Below are 21,138 nucleotides of genomic sequence, written 5' to 3'. Positions count from 1 at the left end.
TGTTCCGAACACGTTGCATGCTTCTCGGTTTCGACAAATATTCACTACAGAGTTGTTAGCAAGTTGATTACAGCACTTTCATTCACCATAAAAGGCTTACTGACACTTTGAAGAATTTTCTCAGATTTCACAGGTTAGTTTTAACGCCAGTTTTGAAAATGAGGCAGATTTGGCAGAAAAATGCTCTTGGAGCGAGTTTTACCCAAAAGATATGTAATTTACCTAGTTTCACTCACCGTGACATTCCGTGTTCTGAACACGTTACACGCATTTCGGATTCAACAAACATTTTTAATGAGTTGTGAACATTTGTATTACCGAACTTTCATCCACCTTACAATGCATATTGATACATAGAAAGTTTTATCCTGATTTAGTAGATTTCTCCTAATGTCAGTTTTTAAAATCATGCATTTTTTGCAGAAAAATGCTCTTGGGGTGAGTTCTACCCAAGAGACATGCAATTTACATAGAACCCGTCATTGTGAAATTCCGTGTTCCGAAAATGCTACATGCATCACGGATTCGAAAATATTCACTACAGAGTTGTTAGTATAATGATTATAGAACTTTCATCCACTATAATACCATATTGACACCTTGACGCATTTTCTCATATTTCAAAATTTTTTCCTAATGCCAGTTTTGAAAATGAGGCTGATTCGCAGAAAAATTCTCGTGGAGCGAGTACTTCCCAATAGAAATTTAATTTACTTAGTTTCCCTCACAGTGACATTCCAATTTCCGAACACGCTACATGCATCAAGGTTTCAACAAACTTTCTCAAAAGAGTTGTGAGCATGTAGGTTACAGAACTTTCATCCACCATACATGGTATATTTACACCTAGAAACATTAACTCTGAATTTGCAGCTTTTACCTAATGCCAGTTTCGAAAATCAGGCCGTTTCCTCAAGAAAAAACTTTTTGGAGCGTGTTCTACCCTATAGACGTGTAGTTTACATAGATTCCATCGCCAGAATTTCCATGATATGATCACGCTACATGCATAACGCTTTCTACAAATATTCACCACAGATTTATTTGCATGTGGTTTTACGAACTTCCATCACAATACAAGGCATATTGACACTATGAAGCATTTTCTCTGCTTTTGCAGAAATTTTCAAACGCCAGTTTCGAAAATGAGGCAGATTTCGCAGAAAAATCTCTGGGAGCGAGTTCTACCCAAGAGATATGTATTTTACATAGATTCGCTCACCGTGATATTCTGTGTTCCAAACACACTTCATGTATCTCAGATTCGACAAATATTCACTACAGAGTTGTTAGCATGCGGATTACCGAACTTTCATCCACCATACAAGGCATATTTACACCGAGAATCTATTCATCTGAGTTTGCAGGGTTTTCGTAATGCAAGATTCAAAAATCAGGCAGATTTCTCAGGAAAAATCACTTGGAGTGATTTTTAACTAAGAGAATTATAATTTACATAAGATCCCTGGACGTTAAATTCCGTGTTCCGAATATGCTACATGATTAATGGTTCGACAAATATTCATTCCAGATTTGTTAGCATGTGGATTACAGAACTTTCATTACAATAGATTGAATATTGATACTTAGAAGTATTTTCTCAGATTTTGCAGCGTTTTCCCAAAGCCAGTTTCAAAAATGAAGCAGTTCTCGGAGAAAAATTCTCTTGGAAAGAGTTCTACCCAATAGAGAATTAATTTAAATTGTTTTAATCACCGTGAAATTCCATGTTCCAAACACGGTCCATGCATCAAGGATTAGAAAACGATTCTTTAATATGTTGTGAGAATATGGATTACCGATATTTTTTTCATCATAATGGCATATTTACAACCGCAAATATTTACTCTCATTTTGCAACTTTTTCCAAACTTCAGATTCGATAATCATGCAATTTTCGCAGAAAAATTCTATTCTAGCTAGTTCTACCCAATAGAATTGTAATTTACATCGTTTCATTACCGTGAAATTCTGTTTTCCATAAGCACTACATGAATCACGGTTTGAAAAATAATCACTAGACTGTTATTAACATGTGGATTACTGGACTTTCATTCACCATTCAAGGCATATTGACACTTAGAAGCATTTTCTCAGATTTCACAGGATTCTCCTAATGGCAGATTTGAAAATGAGGCACATTTCGCAGAAAAATTCTCTTCACGCAAGTTCTAACTAATAGACTTGTAACTTACATTGTTTCATTCACTATGACATTCCGTATTCCGAACACGTTACATGGATCACGAATTCGACAAACATTTTTAATGAGTGTGAGCATGTGGATTACCGAACTTATATCCACCATACAAGACATATTTAAACCTTGAAGTGTTTACACTGGGTTTGCAGCTATTTCCTAATAGCAGTTTCGAAAATCAGGCAGTTTTCAAAGGAAAAACCTGTTGGAGAGTGTTCTACCCAATAGATATGTACATAACATGAATTCCCCCACTGTGTAATTACGTGTTTTGAACACGTAAGATGCAGAAATTTTTCGACAAATATAAACAACCGATTTATTTGCATGTGGATTACAGGACTTTCATCACAATACAAGGCATATTGATGCTTAGAAGCATTTTCTCTGACTTCACAGATCTTTCAACGCCAGTTTCCAAAATGAGACAGATTTCACGGCAAAAAACTCTTGGAGCGGGTTCTAACCAATAGACATGTAATTTACATGGATTCCCTCACCGTGAAATTCCGTGTTCCGAACACATTACATGCATCACGGATTTGACAAATATTCACTACAGAGTTGTTAGCAAGTGGATTACAGCACTTTCAACCACCATACAAGGCTTACTGACACTTTGAAGAATTTTCTCAGATTTCACAGGTTAGTTTTAACGCCAGTTTTGAAAATGAGGCAGATTTGGCAGAAAAATGCTCTTGGAGCGAGTTTTACCCAAAAGATATGTAATTTACCTAGTTTCACTCACCGTGACATTCCAATTTCCGAACACGCTACATGCATCAAGGTTTCAACAAACTTTCTCAAAAGAGTTGTGAGCATGTAGATTACAGAACTTTCATCCACCATACATGGCTTATATACACCTAGAAATATTAACTCTGAATTTGCAGCTTTTACCTAATGCCAGTTTCAAAAATCAGGCCGTTTTCTCAAGAAAAAATTTTTGGGGCGAGTTCTACCCTATTGACGTGTAGTTTACATAGATTCCATCGCCAGAATTTCCATGATAATATCACGCTACATGCATAACGCTTTCTACAAATATTCACCACAGATTTATTTTCGTGGGTTTTACGAACTTCCATCACAATACAAGATATATTGACACTATGAAGCATTTTCTCTGCTTTTGCAGAGATTTTCAAACGCCAGTTTCGAAAATGAGGCAGATTTCGCAGAAAAATCTCTGGGAGCGAGTTCTACCCAAGAGACATGTATTTTACATAGATTCGCTCACCGTGATATTCTGTGTTCCAAACACACTTCATGTATCTCGGATTCGACAAATATTCACTACAGAGTTGTTAGCATGCGGATTACCGAACTTTCATCCACCATACTAGGCATATTTACACCGAGAATCTATTAAACTGAGTTTGCAGGGTTTTCATAATGCAAGATTCGAAAATCAGGCAGATTTCTCAGGAAAAATCCCTTGGAGTGATTTCTAACGAAGAAAAATGTAATTTAAATAAGATCCGTGGCCTTGAAATTCCGTGTTCCGAAAATGCTACATGATTAATGGTTCGACAAATATTCATTCCAGATTTGTTAGCATGTGGATTACCGAACTTTCATCACAATACCATAAATATTGACACTTAGAAGTATTTTCTCAGATTTTGCAGCGTTTTCCCAACACCAGTTTAAAAATGAAGCAGTATTCGCAGAAATATTCTCTTGGAGCGAGTTCTACCCAATAGAGAAGTAATTTACATTGTTTCATTCACTATGACATTCCGTATTCCGAACACGTTACATGCATCACAAATTCAACAAACATTCTTTAATGAGTGTGAGCATGTGTATAACCGAACTTTCATCCACCATACAAGGCATATTTAAACCTAGAAGTTGTTATTCTGATTTTGCAGGTTTTTCCTAACATCCAGTTTCGAAAATCATGAAATTTTCTCAGAAAAATTCAATTCAAGCGAGTTCTATCCAGTAGAATTGTTATTTTCCGAGTTTCACTCGCCGATACATTCCGTGTTCCGAAAACGTTACATTCATCACGGCTTCGACAAACATGATTTAATGACCGTGAGCATGTGGATTACAGATTTTTCCACCACAGTGCAAGGCATATTTACACCTTGAAACATTTACTTAGATTTCGAAGATTTATCCTAACGTCAGTTATGGAAATCAGGGAGTATTCGCAGATAAATTCTCTTGGTGCATGATCTATCCCATAGAAATCTCATTTTGTAAATACCGTCACCATAACATTCCGTGTTCTGAAAACGGTACATGCACCACGTTTTCAACAAAAATTCACTGCTGAGTTGTTAGCTAGCGGATTATAAATCTTTAATAAACCATTGAAGATATATTGTCACCTTAAAGCATTTACTAAGATTTTGCAGCATTTTCATAACTCCAGTTTCAAAGCTGAGGCTGATTTTTCAGTAAAATGCTCCTGGATTGGGTTCTAACCTATAGATATGTAATTTACATAGTTTCCCTCAACGTGACATTCCGTGTTCCAAACACACTACATACATCATGTGTTTGAGAATCATTATTAATGAGTTGTGTACATGTGTATTACAGAACTTTCATCCACCATACAAGGCATATTTACACCTAGAAACATTTACTCTTAGTTCGCAGCATTTTCCTAATAGCAGTTTCGAAAATCACGCAGTTTTCAAAGGAAAAAAATGTTGGAGAGTGTTCTACCCAATAGATATGTAAATTACATAAATTCCACCAATGTGAAATTACGTGTCTTGAACACACTACATGCATAAACTATTCGAGAAAATTACACTACATGGTTGTTTGCATGTGGATTACAGGATTTTCATCACAATAAAAAGCATATTCATGCCTAGAAGCATTTTCTCTGATTTCACAGAGCTTTCCAAATGCCAGTTTCGAAAATGAGGCAGATTTCACGACAAAAAACCTCTTGGAGCTGGTTCTAACCAATAGACATGTAATTTACATGGATTCGGTCACCGTGAAATTCCGTGTTCTGAACACGCTACATGCATCTCGGTTTCGACAAATATTCACTACAGAGTTGTTAACAAGTGGATTACAGCACTTTCATCCACCATACAAGACTTACTGAAACTTTGAAGGATTTTCTCAGATTTCACAGGTTACCTTTAACCCCAGTTTTGAAAATGAGGCAGATTTGGCAGAAAAATGCTCTTGGAGCGAGTTGTTCCCAAAAGATATGTAATTTACATAGTTTCACTCACCGTGACATTCCGTGTTCCAAACACACTATATTCATCATGGTTTTGAGAAACATTTTTAATGAGTTGTGTACATGTGTATTACAGAACTTTCATCCACCTTACAAAGCATATTTATACATAGAAGGTTTTATTCTGATTTAGTAGATTTCCCCTAATGTCAGTTTTTAAAATCATGCATTTTTTTGAGAAAAATCCTCTTTTAGCGTGTTCTACCCAATAGAAATGCAATTTACATAGAACCCGTCATCGTGAAATTCCGTGTTCCGAAAAAGCTACATGCATCACAGATTCGACAAATATTCACTACAGACTTGTTAGCATAAGGATAAACGAAATTTCATCCTCCATAAAACCATATTGACACTTTGAAGCATTTTCTCATATTTTGAATGTCTTTCCTCATGCCAGTTTTGAAAATGAGGCAGATTCACAGAAACATACTCGTGGAGCGAGTACTTCCCAATAGAAATATAATTTACATAGATTCCCTCGCAGTGACATTCCAATTTCTGAACACGCTACATGCATCATGGTTTCAACAAACTTTCTCAAATGAGTTGTGAACATGTAAATTACAGAACTTTCATCTACCATACATGTCATATTTACACCTAGAAACATTAAATGTGAATTTGCAGCTTTTCCCTTATGTCAGTTTTGAAAATCAGCCCGTTTTCTCAGGAAAAAATTTTTGGAGCGAGTTCTAACCAGTAGACGTGTAATTTACATAGATTCCATCGCCAGGAATTTCTGTGATACGATCACGCTACATGCATAACGCTTTCTACAAATATTCACCACAGATTTGTTTGCATGTGCTTTTATGAACTTCCATCACGATACAAGGCATATTGACACTTTGAAGCATTTTCTCTGATTTTGCAGAGATTTTCAAATGCCAGTTTCAAAAATGAGACTGATTTCATTGTAAAAACTCTTGGAGCGTGTTCTACCCAAGAGAGATTTATTTTACATAGATTCGCTCACAGTGATATTCTGTGTTCCGAACACGATTCATGTATCTCGGATTCGAGAAATATTCACTACAGAGTTGTCAGCATGCGGATTACAGAGATTTGATCCACCATACCAGGCATATTTACACAGAGAATCTATTAATCTGAGTTCGCAGGGTTTTCCTAACGCCAATTTCTAAAATCACGCAGTTTTCTGGGGAAAAAATCTCTTGGAGCGATTTTTATCCATGGGAAATGTAATTTACATATATTCCCTGGCCGTGAATTTCCGTGTTCTGAACATGCTACATGCATGACGGATTTGACAAATATTCACTCCAGATTTGTTAGCATGTGGATTAACAAACTTATATCACATTACCATGAATATTGACACTTAGAAATATTTTCTCAGATTTTGCAGCATTTTCCTAAAGCCAGTTTCAAAAATGAAGCAGTTTTCCCAGAAAAATACTCGTGGAGCGAGTACTTCCCAACAGAAATTTAATTTACTTAGTTTCCCTCACAGTGACATTCCATTTTCCGAACACGCTACATGCATCAAGGTTTCAACAAACTTTCTCAAAAGAGTTGTGAGCATGTAGATTACAGAACATTCATCCACCATACATGGCATATTTACACCTAGAAACATTAACTCTGAATTTGCAGATTTTACCTGATGCCAGTTTCGAAAATCAGGCCGTTTTCTCAAGAAAAAATTTTTGGAGCGAGTTCTACCCTTTAGACGTGTAGTTTACATAGATTCCATCGCCAGAATTTCCATGTTACAATCACGCTACATGCATAACGCTTTCTACAAATATTCACCACAGATTTATTTGCATGTGGTTTTACGAACTTCCATCACAATACAAGACATATTGACACTATGAAGCATTTTCTCTGCTTTTGCAGAGATTTTCAAACGCCAGTTTCGAAAATGAGGCAGATTTCGCAGAAAAATCTCTGGGAGCGAGTTCTACCCAAGAGACATGTATTTTACATAGATTCACTCACCGTGATATTCTGTGTTCCAAACACACTTCATGTATCTCGGATTAGACAAATATTCACTACAGAGTTGTTAGCATGCGGATTACCGAACTTTCATCCACCATACTAGGCATATTTACACCGAGAATCTATTAAACTGAGTTTGCAGGGTTTTTGTAACGCAAGATTCGAAAATCAGGCAGATTTCTCAGGAAAAATCCCTTGGAGTGATTTCTAACGAAGAGAAATGTAATTTAAATAAGATCCCTGGCCATGAAATTCCGTGTTCCGAACATGCTACATGATTAATGGTTTGACAAATATTCATTCCAGATTTGTTAGCATGTGGATTACCGAACTTTCATCACAATACCATGAATATTGACACTTAGAAGTATTTTCTCAGATTTTGCAGCGTGTTCCCAACACCAGTTTCAAAAATGAAGCAGTATACGCAGAAATATTCTCTTGGAGCGAGTTCTACCCAATAGAGAAGTAATTTACATTGTTTTAATCACCGTGAAATTCCATGTTCCGTACACGGTCCATGCATCACGGATTAGAAAAAGATTCTTTAATATGTTTTGAAAATATGGATTACCGATCTTTTTTCCATCATAAAGGCATATTTACAAGTACAAATATTTACTCTCATTTTGCAACTTTTTCCAAACTTCAGATTCGATAATCATGCAATTTTCACAGAAAAATTCTATTCTAGTTAGTTCTACCCAAAAGAATTGCAATTTACATCGTTTCATTACCGTGAAATTCTGTTTTCCATAAGCGCTACATGAATCACGGTTTAAAAAATAATCACTAGCCTGTTATTAACCTGTGGATTACTGGACTTTCATTCACCATTCAAGGCATATTGACACTTAGAAGCATTTTCTCAGATTTCACAGTGTTCTCCTAATGGCAGATTTGAAAATGAGGCACATTGCGCAGAAAAATTCTCTTCAAGCCAGTTCTACCCAATAGACTTGTAACTTACATTGTTTCATTCCCTATGACATTCCGTATTCCGAACACGTTACATGGATCACGAATTCGACAAACATTCTTTAATGAGTGTGAGCATGTGGATTACCGAACTTTCATCAACCATACAAGGCATATTTCAACCTAGAAGTGTTTACACTGGGTTTGCAGCTATTTCCTAATAGCAGTTTCGAAAATCAGGCAGTTTTCAAAGGAAAAACCTGTTGGAGAGTGTTCTACCCAATAGATATGTACATAACATGAATTCCCCCACTGTGTAATTACGTGTTTTGAACACGTAAGATGCAGAAATTTTTCGACAAATATAAACAACCGATTTATTTGCATGTGGATTACAGGACTTTCATCACAATACAAGGCATATTGATGCTTAGAAGCATTTTCTCTGATTTCACAGATCTTTCAACGCCAGTTTCCAAAATGAGACAGATTTCACGGCAAAAAACTCTTGGAGCGGGTTCTAACCAATAGACATGTAATTTACATGGATTCCCTCACCGTGAAATTCCGTGTTCCGAACACATTACATGCATCACGGATTTGACAAATATTCACTACAGAGTTGTTAGCAAGTGGATTACAGCACTTTCATCCACCATACAAGGCTTACTGACACTTTGAAGAATTTTCTCAGATTTCACAGGTTAGTTTTAACGCCAGTTTTGAAAATGAGGCAGATTTGGCAGAAAAATGCTCTTGGAGCGAGTTTTACCCAAAAGATATGTAATTTACCTAGTTTCACTCACCGTGACATTCCGTGTTCTGAACACGTTACACGCATTTCGGATTCAACAAACATTTTTAATGAGTTGTGAACATTTGTATTACCGAACTTTCATCCACCTTACAATGCATATTGATACATAGAAAGTTTTATTCTGATTTAGTAGATTTCACCTAATGTCAGTTTTTAAAATCATGCAGATTTCCCAGAAAAATGCTCTTGGGGTGAGTTCTACCCAAGAGACATGCAATTTACATAGAACCCGTCATCATGAAATTCCGTGTTCTGAAAATGCTACATGCATCACGGATTCGAAAATATTCACTACAGAGTTGTTAGCATAATGATTATCGAACTTTCATCCACCAAAATACCATATTGACACCTTGACGCATTTTCTCATATTTCAAAAGTTTTTCCTAATCCCAGTTTTGAAAATGAGGCAGATTCGCAGAAAAATTCTCGTGGAGCGAGTAATTCCCAATAGAAATTTAATTTACTTAGTTTCCCTCACAGTGACATTCCAATTTCCGAACACGCTACATGCATCAAGGTTTCAACAAACTTTCTCAAAAGAGTTGTTAGCATGTAGATTACAGAACTTTCATCCACCATACATGGCATATATACATCTAGAAATATTAACTCTGAATTTGCAGCTTTTACCTAATGCCAGTTTCAAAAATCAGGCCGTTTTCTCAAGAAAAAATTTTTGGTGCGATTTCTACCCTATTGACGTGTAGTTTAAATAGATTCCATCGCCAGAATTTCCATCATAATATCACGCTACATGCATAACGCTTTCTACAAATATTCACCACAGATTTATTTTCGTGGGTTTTACGAACTTCCATCACAATACAAGACATATTGACACTATGAAGCATTTTCTCTGCTTTTGCAGAGATTTTTTAACGCCATTTTCGAAAATGAGGCAGATTTCGCAGAAAAATCTCTGGGAGCGAGTTCTACCCAAGAGACATGTATTTTACATAGATTCGCTCACCGTGATATTCTGTGTTCCAAACACACTTCATGTATCTCGGATTCGACAAATATTCACTACAGAGTTGTTAGCATGCGGATTACCGAACTTTCATCCACCATACTAGGCATATTTACACCGAGAATCTATTAAACTGAGTTTGCAGGGTTTTCATAATGCAAGATTCGAAAATCAGGCAGATTTCTCAGGAAAAGTCCCTTGGAGTGATTTCTAACGAAGAAAAATGTAATTTAAATAAGATCCGTGGCCTTGAAATTCCGTGTTCCGAAAATGCTACATGATTAATGGTTCGACAAATATTCATTCCAGATTTGTTAGCATGTGGATTACCGAACTTTCATCACAATACCATAAATATTGACACTTAGAAGTATTTTCTCAGATTTTGCAGCGTTTTCCCAACACCAGTTTAAAAATGAAGCAGTATTCGCAGAAATATTCTCTTGGAGCGAGTTCTACCCAATAGAGAAGTAATTTACATTGTTTTAATCACCGTGAAATTCCATGTTCCGAACACGGTCCATGCATCATGGATTAGATAAAGATTCTTTAATATGTTGTGAAAATATGGATTACCGATCTTTTTTCCATCATAAAGGCATATTTACAAGTACAAATATTTACTCTATTTTGCAACTTTTTCCAAACTTCAGATTCGATAATCATGCAATTTTCGCAGAAAAATACTATTCTAGCTAGTTCTACCCAATAGAATTGTAATTTACATCGTTTCATTACCGTGAAATTCCATTTTCCAAAAGAGCTACATGAATCACGGTTTGAAAAATAATCACTAGACTGCTATTTACATGTGGATTACTGGACTTTCATTCACCATTCAAGGCATATTGACACTTAGAAGCATTTTCTCAGATTTCACAGGGTTCTCCTAATGGCAGTTTTGAAAATGAGGCACATTTCGCAGAAAATTTCTCTTCAAGCGAGTTCTACCCAATAGACATGTAACTTACATTGTTTCATTCACTATGACATTCCGTATTCCGAACACGTTACATGCATCACAAATTCAACAAACTTTCTTTAATGAGTGTGAGCATGTGTATAACCGAACTTTCATCCACCATACAAGGCATATTTAAACCTAGAAGTTGTTATTCTGATTTTGCAGGTTTTTCCTAACATCCAGTTTCGAAAATCATGAAATTTTCTCAGAAAAATTCAATTCAAGCGAGTTCTATCCAGTAGAATTGTTATTTTCCGAGTTTCACTCGCCGATACATTCCGTGTTCCGAAAACGTTACATTCATCACGGCTTCGACAAACATGATTTAATGACCGTGAGCATGTGGATTACAGATTTTTCCACCACAGTGCAAGGCATATTTACACCTTGAAACATTTACTTAGATTTCGCAGATTTATCCTAACGTCAGTTATGGAAATCAGGGAGTATTCGCAGATAAATTCTCTTGGTGCATGATCTATCCCATAGAAATCTCATTTTGTAAATACCATCACCATAACATTCCGTGTTCTGAAAACGGTACATGCACCACGTTTTCAACAAAAATTCACTGCTGAGTTGTTAGCTAGCGGATTATAAATCTTTAATAAACCATTGAAGATATATTGTCACCTTAAAGCATTTACTAAGATTTTGCAGCATTTTCATAACTCCAGTTTCAAAGCTGAGGCTGATTTTTCAGTAAAATGCTCCTGGATTGGGTTCTAACCTATAGATATGTAATTTACATAGTTTCCCTCAACGTGACATTCCGTGTTCCAAACACACTACATACATCATGTGTTTGAGAATCATTTTTAATGAGTTGTGTACATGTGTATTACAGAACTTTCATCCACCATACAAGGCATATTTACACCTAGAAACATTTACTCTTAGTTCCCAGCATTTTCCTAATAGCAGTTTCGAAAATCACGCAGTTTTCAAAGGAAAAACATGTTGGAGAGTGTTCTACCCAATAGATATGTAAATTACATAAATTCCACCAATGTGAAATTACGTGTCTTGAACACACTACATGCATAAACTATTCGAGAAAATTACACTACATGGTTGTTTGCATGTGGATTACAGGATTTTCATCACAATAAAAAGCATATTCATGCCTAGAAGCATTTTCTCTGATTTCACAGAGCTTTCCAAATGCCAGTTTCGAAAATGAGGCAGATTTCACGGCAAAAAACCTCTTGGAGCTGGTTCTAACCAATAGACATGTAATTTACATGGATTCGGTCACCGTGAAATTCCGTGTTCTGAACACGCTACATGCATCTCGGTTTCGACAAATATTCACTACAGAGTTGTTAACAAGTGGATTACAGCACTTTCATCCACCATACAAGACTTACTGAAACTTTGAAGGATTTTCTCAGATTTCACAGGTTACCTTTAACCCCAGTTTTGAAAATGAGGCAGATTTGGCAGAAAAATGCTCTTGGAGCGAGTTGTTCCCAAAAGATATGTAATTTACATAGTTTCACTCACCGTGACATTCCGTGTTCCAAACACACTATATTCATCATGGTTTTGAGAAACATTTTTAATGAGTTGTGTACATGTGTATTACAGAACTTTCATCCACCTTACAAAGCATATTTATACATAGAAGGTTTTATTCTGATTTAGTAGATTTCCCCTAATGTCAGTTTTTAAAATCATGCATTTTTTTGAGAAAAATCCTCTTTTAGCGTGTTCTACCCAATAGAAATGCAATTTACATAGAACCCGTCATCGTGAAATTCCGTGTTCCGAAAAAGCTACATGCATCACAGATTCGACAAATATTCACTACAGACTTGTTAGCATAATGATAAACGAAATTTCATCCTCCATAAAACCATACTGACACTTTGAAGCATTTTCTCATATTTTGAATGTCTTTCCTCATGCCAGTTTTGAAAATGAGGCAGATTCACAGAAACATACTCGTGGAGCGAGTACTTCCCAATAGAAATATAATTTACATAGATTCCCTCGCAGTGACATTCCAATTTCTGAACACGCTACATGCATCATGGTTTCAACAAACTTTCTCAAATGAGTTGTGAACATGTAAATTACAGAACTTTCATCTACCATACATGTCATATTTACACCTAGAAACATTAAATGTGAATTTGCAGCTTTTCCCTTATGTCAGTTTTGAAAATCAGCCCGTTTTCTCAGGAAAAAATTTTTGGAGCGAGTTCTAACCAGTAGACGTGTAATTTACATAGATTCCATCGCCAGGAATTTCTGTGATACGATCACGCTACATGCATAACGCTTTCTACAAATATTCACCACAGATTTGTTTGCATGTGCTTTTATGAACTTCCATCACGATACAAGGCATATTGACACTTTGAAGCATTTTCTCTGATTTTGCAGAGATTTTCAAATGCCAGTTTCAAAAATGAGACTGATTTCATTGTAAAAACTCTTGGAGCGTGTTCTACCCAAGAGAGATTTATTTTACATAGATTCGCTCACAGTGATATTCTGTGTTCCGAACACGCTTCATGTATCTCGGATTCGAGAAATATTCACTACAGAGTTGTCAGCATGCGGATTACAGAACTTTGATCCACCATACCAGGCATATTTACACAGAGAATCTATTAATCTGAGTTCGCAGGGTTTTCGTAATGCAAGATTCGAAAATCAGGCAGTTTTCTGGGGAAAAATCTCTTGGAGCGATTTTTATCCATGGGAAATGTAATTTACATATATTCCCTGGCCGTGAATTTCCGTGTACTGAACATGCTACATGCATGACGGATTTGACAAATATTCACTCCAGATTTGTTAGCATGTGGATTAACAAACTTATATCACATTACCATGAATATTGACACTTAGAAATATTTTCTCAGATTTTGCAGCATTTTCCTAAAGCCAGTTTCAAAAATGAAGTAGTTTTCCCAGAAAAATACTCGTGGAGCGAGTACTTCCCAACAGAAATTTAATTTACTTAGTTTCCCTCACAGTGACATTCCAATTTCCGAACACGCTACATGCATCAAGGTTTCAAAAAACTTTCTCAAAAGAGTTGTGAGCATGTAGATTACAGAACATTCATCCACCATATATGGCATATTTACACCTAGAAACATTAACTCTGAATTTGCAGATTTTACCTGATGCCAGTTTCGAAAATCAGGCCGTTTTCTCAAGAAAAAATTTTTGGAGCGAGTTCTACCCTTTAGACGTGTAGTTTACATAGATTCCATCGCCAGAATTTCCATGTTACAATCACGCTACATGCATAACGCTTTCTACAAATATTCACCACAGATTTATTTGCATGTGGTTTTACGAACTTCCATCACAATACAAGACATATTGACACTATGAAGCATTTTCTCTGCTTTTGAAGAGATTTTCAAACGCCAGTTTCGAAAATGAGGCAGATTTCGCAGAAAAATCTCTGGGAGCGAGTTCTACCCAAGAGACATGTATTTTACATAGATTCACTCACCGTGATATTCTGTGTTCCAAACACACTTCATGTATCTCGGATTCGACAAATATTCACTACAGAGTTGTTAGCATGCGGATTACCGAACTTTCATCCACCATACTAGGCATATTTACACCGAGAATCTATTAAACTGAGTTTGCAGGGTTTTCGTAACGCAAGATTCGAAAATCAGGCAGATTTCTCAGGAAAAATCCCTTGGAGTGATTTCTAACGAAGAGAAATGTAATTTAAATAAGATCCCTGGCCTTGAAATTCCGTGTTCCGAACATGCTGCATGATTAATGGTTCGACAAATATTCATTCCAGATTTGTTAGCATGTTGATTACCGAACTTTCATCACAATACCATAAATATTGACACTTAGAAGTATTTTCTCAGATTTTGCAGCGTTTTCCCAACACCAGTTTCAAAAATGAAGCAGTATTCGCAGAAAAATTCTCTTGGAGCGAGTTCTACCCAATAGAGAAGTAATTTATATTGTTTCAATCACCGTGAAATTCCATAATCCGAACACGGTCCATGCATCACGGATTAGAAAACGATTCTTTAATATGTTGTGAAAATATGGATTACCGATCTTTTTTTCATCATAATGGCATATTTACTACTACAAATATTTACTCTCATTTTGCAACTTTTTCCAAGCTTCAGATTCGATAATCATGCAATTTTCGCAGAAAAATATTATTCTAGCTTGTTCTACCGAATAGAATTGTAATTTACATCGTTTCATTACCGTGAAATTTCATTTTCCATAAGCGCTACATGAATCACGGTTTGAAAAATAATCACTAGACTGTTATTAACCTGTGGATTACTGGACTTTCATTCACCATTCAAGGCATATTGACACTTAGAAGCATTTTCTCAGATTTCAAAGGGTACTCCTAACGGCAGATTTGAAAATGATGCACATTTCGCAGAAAAATTCTCTTCAAGCGAGTTCTACCCAATAGAATTGTAACTTCCATTGTTTCATTCCCTATGATATTCCGTATTCCGAACACGTTTCATGGATCACGAATTAGACAAACATTTTTTAATGAGTGTGAACATGTGGATTACCGAACTTTCATCCACCATACAAGGCATATTTAAACCTAGAAGTATTTACACTGGGTTTGCAGCTATTTCCTAATAGCAGTTTCGAAAATCAGGCAGTTTTCAAAGGAAAAACCTGTTGGAGAGTGTTCTACCCAATAGATATGTACATAACATAAATTCCCCCACTGTGTAATTACGTGTTTTGAACATGCCAAATGCAGAAATTATTCGACAAATATAAACAACCGGTTTATTTGCATGTGGATTACAGGACTTTCATCACAATACAAGGCATATTGATGCTTAGAAGCATTTTCTCTGATTTCACAGATCTTTCAACGCCAGTTTCGAAAATGAGACAGATTTCACAGCAAAAACTCTTGGAGCGGGTTCTAAGCAATAGACATGTAATTTACATGGATTCCCTCACCGTGAAATTCCGTGTTCCGAACACGTTACATGCATCACGGATTCGACAAATATTCACTACAGAGATGTTAGCAAGTGGATTACAGCACTTTCATTCACCATACAAGGCTTACTGACACTTTGAAGAATTTTCTCAGATTTCACAGGTTAGATTTAACGCCAGTTTTGAAAATGAGGCAGATTTGGCAGAAAAATGCTCTTGGAGCGAGTTTTACCCAAAAGATATGTAATTTACCTAGTTTCACTCACCGTGACATTCCGTGTTCTGAACACGTTACACGCATTTCGGATTCAACAAACATTTTTAATGAGTTGTGAACATTTGTATTACCGAACTTTCATCCACCTTACAATGCATATAGATACATAGAAAGTTGTATTCTGATTTAGTAGATTTCTCCTAATGTCAGTTTTTAAAATCATGCAGATTTCCCAGAAAAATGCTCTTAGAGTGAGTTCTACCCAAGAGACATGCAATTTACATAGAAACCGTCATCGTGAAATTCCATGTTCCGAAAATGCTACATGCATCACGGATTCGAAAATATTCACTACAGAGTTGTTAGCATAATGATTATCGAACTTTCATCCACCATAATACCATATTGACACCTTGACGCATTTTCTCATATTTCAAAAGTTTTTCCTAATGCCAGTTTTGAAAATGAGGCAGATTCGCAGAAAAATCCTCGTGGAGCGAGTACTTCCCAATAGAAATTTAATTTACTTAGTTTCCCTCACAGTGACATTCCAATTTCCGAACACGCTACATGCATCAAGGTTTCAACAAACTTTCTCAAAAGAGTTGTGAGCATGTAGATTACAGAACTTTCATCCACCATACATGGCATATATACACCTAGAAATATTAACTCTGAATTTGCAGCTTTTACCTAATGCCAGTTTCGAAAATCAGGCCGTTTCCTCAAGAAAAAACTTTTTGGAGCGAGTTCTACCCTATAGACGTGTAGTTTACATAGATTCCATCGCCAGAATTTCCATGATACGATCACGCTACATGCATAATGCTTTCTACAAATATTCACCACAGATTTATTTGCATGTGGTTTTACGAACTTCCATCACAATACAAGGCATATTGACACTATGAAGCATTTTCTCTGCTTTTGCAGAGATTTTCAAACGCCAGTTTCGAAAATGATGCAGATTTCGCAGAAAAATCTCTGGGAGCGAGTTCTACCCAAGAGACATGTATTTTACATAGATTCGCTCACCGTGATATTCTGTGTTCCAAACACACTTCATGTATCTCGGATTCGACAAATATTCAATACAGAGATGTTAGCATGCGGATTACCGAACTTTCATCCACCATAAAAGGCATATTTAAACCAAGAATCTATTAATCTGAGTTTGCAGGGTTTTCGTAACGCAAAATTCGAAAATCAGGCAGATTTCTCAGGAAAAATCTCTTGAAGTGATTTCTAACGAAGAGAAATGTAATTTAAATAATATCCCTGGCCGTGAAATTCCGTGTTCCAAACATGCTACATGCATGATGGATTTGACAAATATTCACTCCAGATTTTTTCGCATGCGGATTACCAATCTTTCATCACAATACCATGAATATTGACACTTAGATATATTTTCTCAGATTTTTCTGTCTTTCCCAAAAGCCAGTTTAAATAATGAAGCAGATTTCGCAGAAAAATTCTTTTGGAGCGAGTTCTACCCAATAGAGAAGTAATTTACATTGTTTCAATCACCGTGAAATTCCACGTTCCCTACTTGATACACGCATCTCGGATTAGAAAAAGATTCTTTAATAAGTTGTGAAAATGTGGATTACCGAACTTTCTTCCAACAAAAAGGCATATTTACAACTACAAATATTTATGCTCATTTTGCAGCTTTTTCCAAACTTCAGATTCGATAATCATGCAATTTTCGCAGAAAAATTCTATTCTAGCTAGTTCTACCCAATAGAATTGTAATTTACATCGTTTCATTACTGTGAAATTCCATTTTCCAAAAGCGCTACATGAATCACGGTTTGAAAAATAATCACTAGACTGCTATTAACATGTGGATTACTGGACTTTCATTCACCATTCAAGGCATATTGACACTTAGAAGCATTTTCTCAGATTTCACAGGGTTCTCCTAATGGCAGTTTCGAAAATGAGGCACATTTCGCAGAAAATTTCTCTTCAAGCGAGTTCTACCCAATAGACATGTAACTTACATTGTTTCATTCACTATGACATTCCATATTCCAAACACGTTACATGCATCACGAATTCAACAAACATTACATAATGAGTGTGAGCATGTGTATTACCGAACTTTCCACCACCATACAAGGCATATTTAAACCTAGAAGTTGTTATTCGGATTTCGCAGGTTTTTCGTAACATCCAGTTTCGAAAATCATGAAATTTTTGCAGAAAAATTCAATTCAAGCGAATTCTATCCAGTAGAATTGTTATTTTCCGAGTTTCACTCGCCGATACATTCCGTGTTCCGAAAACGTTACATTCATCACGGCTTCGACAAACATGATTTAATGACCGTGAGCATGTGGATTACAGATTTTTCCACCACAGTGCAAGGCATATTTACACCTAAAAACATTTACTTAGATTTCGCAGAATTACCCTAACGTCAGTTATGGAAATCAGGGAGTATTCGCAGATAAATTCTCTTGGTGCATGATCTATCCCATAGAAATCTCATTTTGTAAATACCGTCACCATAACATTCCGTGTTCTGAAAACGGTACATGCACCACGTTTTCAACAAAAATTCACTGCTGAGTTGTTAGCTAGCGGATTATAAATCTTTAATAAACCATTGAAGATATATTGTCACCTTAAAGCATTTACTAAGATTTTGCAGCATTTTCATAACTCCAGTTTCAAAGCTGAGGCTGATTTTTCAGTAAAATGCTCCTGGATTGGGTTCTAACCTATATATATGTAATTTAAATAGTTTCCCTCAACGTGACATTCCGTGTTCCAAACACACTATATACATCATGTGTTTGAGAATCATTTTTAATGAGTTGTGTACATGTGTATTACAGAACTTCCATCCACCATACAAGGCATATTTACACCTAGAAACATTTACTCTTGGTCGCAGCATTTTCCTAATAGCAGTTTCGAAAATCAGGCAGTTTTCAAAGGAAAAAAATGTTGGAGAGTGTTCTACCCAATAGATATGTAAATTACATAAATTCCACCACTGTGAAATTACGTGTCTTGAACACACTACATGCATAAACTCTTCGAGAAAATTACACTACATGGTTGTTTGCATGTGGATTACAGGATTTTCATCACAATAAAAAGCATATTCATGCCTAGAAGCATTTTCTCTGATTTCACAGAGCTTTCCAAACGCCAGTTTCGAAAATGAGGCAGATTTCACGGCAAAAAACCTCTTGGAGCTGGTTCTAACCAATAGACATGTAATTTACATGGATTCGCTCACCGTGAAATTCCATGTTCTGAACACGCTACATGCATCTCGGATTCGACAAATATTCACTACAGAGTTGTTAACAAGTGGATTACACCACTTTCATCCACCATACAAGACTTACTGAAACTTTGAAGGATTTTCTCACATTTCACAGGTTAGCTTTAACCCCAGTTTTGAAAATGAGGCAGATTTGGCAGAAAAATGCTCTTGGAGCGAGTTGTACCCAAAAGATATATAATTTACATAGTTTCACTCACCGTGACATTCCGTGTTCCAAACACACTACATTCATCATGGTTTTGAGAAACATTTTTAATGAGTTGTGTACATGTGTATTACAGAACTTTCATCCACCTTACAAAGCATATTTATACATAGAAGGTTTTATTCTGATTTAGTAGATATCTCCTAATGTCAGTTTTTAAAATCATGCATTTTTTTGCAGAAAAATCCTCTTTTAGCGTGTTCTACCCAATAGACACGCAATTTACATAGAACCCGTCATCGTGAAATTCCGTGTTCCGAAAAAGCTACATGCATCACGGATTTGACAATTATTCACTTCAGACTTGTTATCATAATGATAAACGAAATTTCATCCTCCATAAAACCATATTGACACTTTGAAGCATTTTCTCATATTTTGAATGTCTTTCCTCATGCCAGTTTTGAAAATGAGGCAGATTCACAGAAACATTCTCGTGGAGCGAGTACTTCCCAATAGAAATATAATTTACATAGATTCCCTCACAGTGACATTCCAATTTCTGAACACGCTACATGCATCAAGGTTTCAACAGAGTTTAACGAATGACTTGTGAACATGTAAATTACAGAACTTTCATCCACCATACATGTCATATTTACTCCTAGAAACATTAAATGTGAATTTGCAGCTTTTTCCTTATGTCAGTTTCGAAAATCAGGCCGTTTTCTCAGGAAAAATTTTTGGAGCGAGTTCTAACCAGTAGACATGTAATTTACATAGATTCCATCGCCAGGAATTTCTGTGATACGTTCACGCTACATGCATAACGCTTTCTACAAATATTCACCACAGATTTGTTTGCATGTGATTTTACGAACTTCCATCACAATACAAAGCATATTGACACTTTGAAGCAATTTCTCTGATTCTGCAGAGATTTTAAAATGCCAGTTTCGAAAATGAGACTGATTTCATAGTAAAAACTCTTGGAGCGTGTTCTACCCAAGAGAGATGTATTTTACATAGATTCACTCACAGTGATATTCTGTGTCCTGAACACGATTCATGTATCTCGGATTCGAGAAATATTCACTACAGAGTTGTCAGCATGCGGATTACAGAACTTTGATGCACCATACCAGGCATATTTACACAGAGAATCTATTAATCTGAGTTCGCAGGGTTTTCCTAACGCCAGGTTCTAAAATCACGCAGTTTTCTGGGGAAAAATCTCTTGGAGCTATTTTTATCCAAGAGAAATGTAATTTACATAAATTCCCTGGCCGTGAATTTCCGTGTTCCGAACATGCTACATGCATGAAGGATTTGAAAACTATTCACTCCAGATTTGTTAGCATGTGGATTACCAAACTTTCATCACAATACCATGAATATTGACACTTAGATATATTTTCTCAGATTTTGCAGCCTTTTCAAAAAGCCAGTATCAAAA

This window comes from Camelus bactrianus, chromosome 18 (genome assembly GCF_048773025.1).
Source record: "Camelus bactrianus isolate YW-2024 breed Bactrian camel chromosome 18, ASM4877302v1, whole genome shotgun sequence".
In the NCBI taxonomy this organism is placed as follows: Eukaryota; Metazoa; Chordata; class Mammalia; order Artiodactyla; family Camelidae; genus Camelus; species Camelus bactrianus.
The sequence above is the reverse complement of the archived record's forward strand: the minus strand, read 5'-3'. Positions refer to the sequence as shown.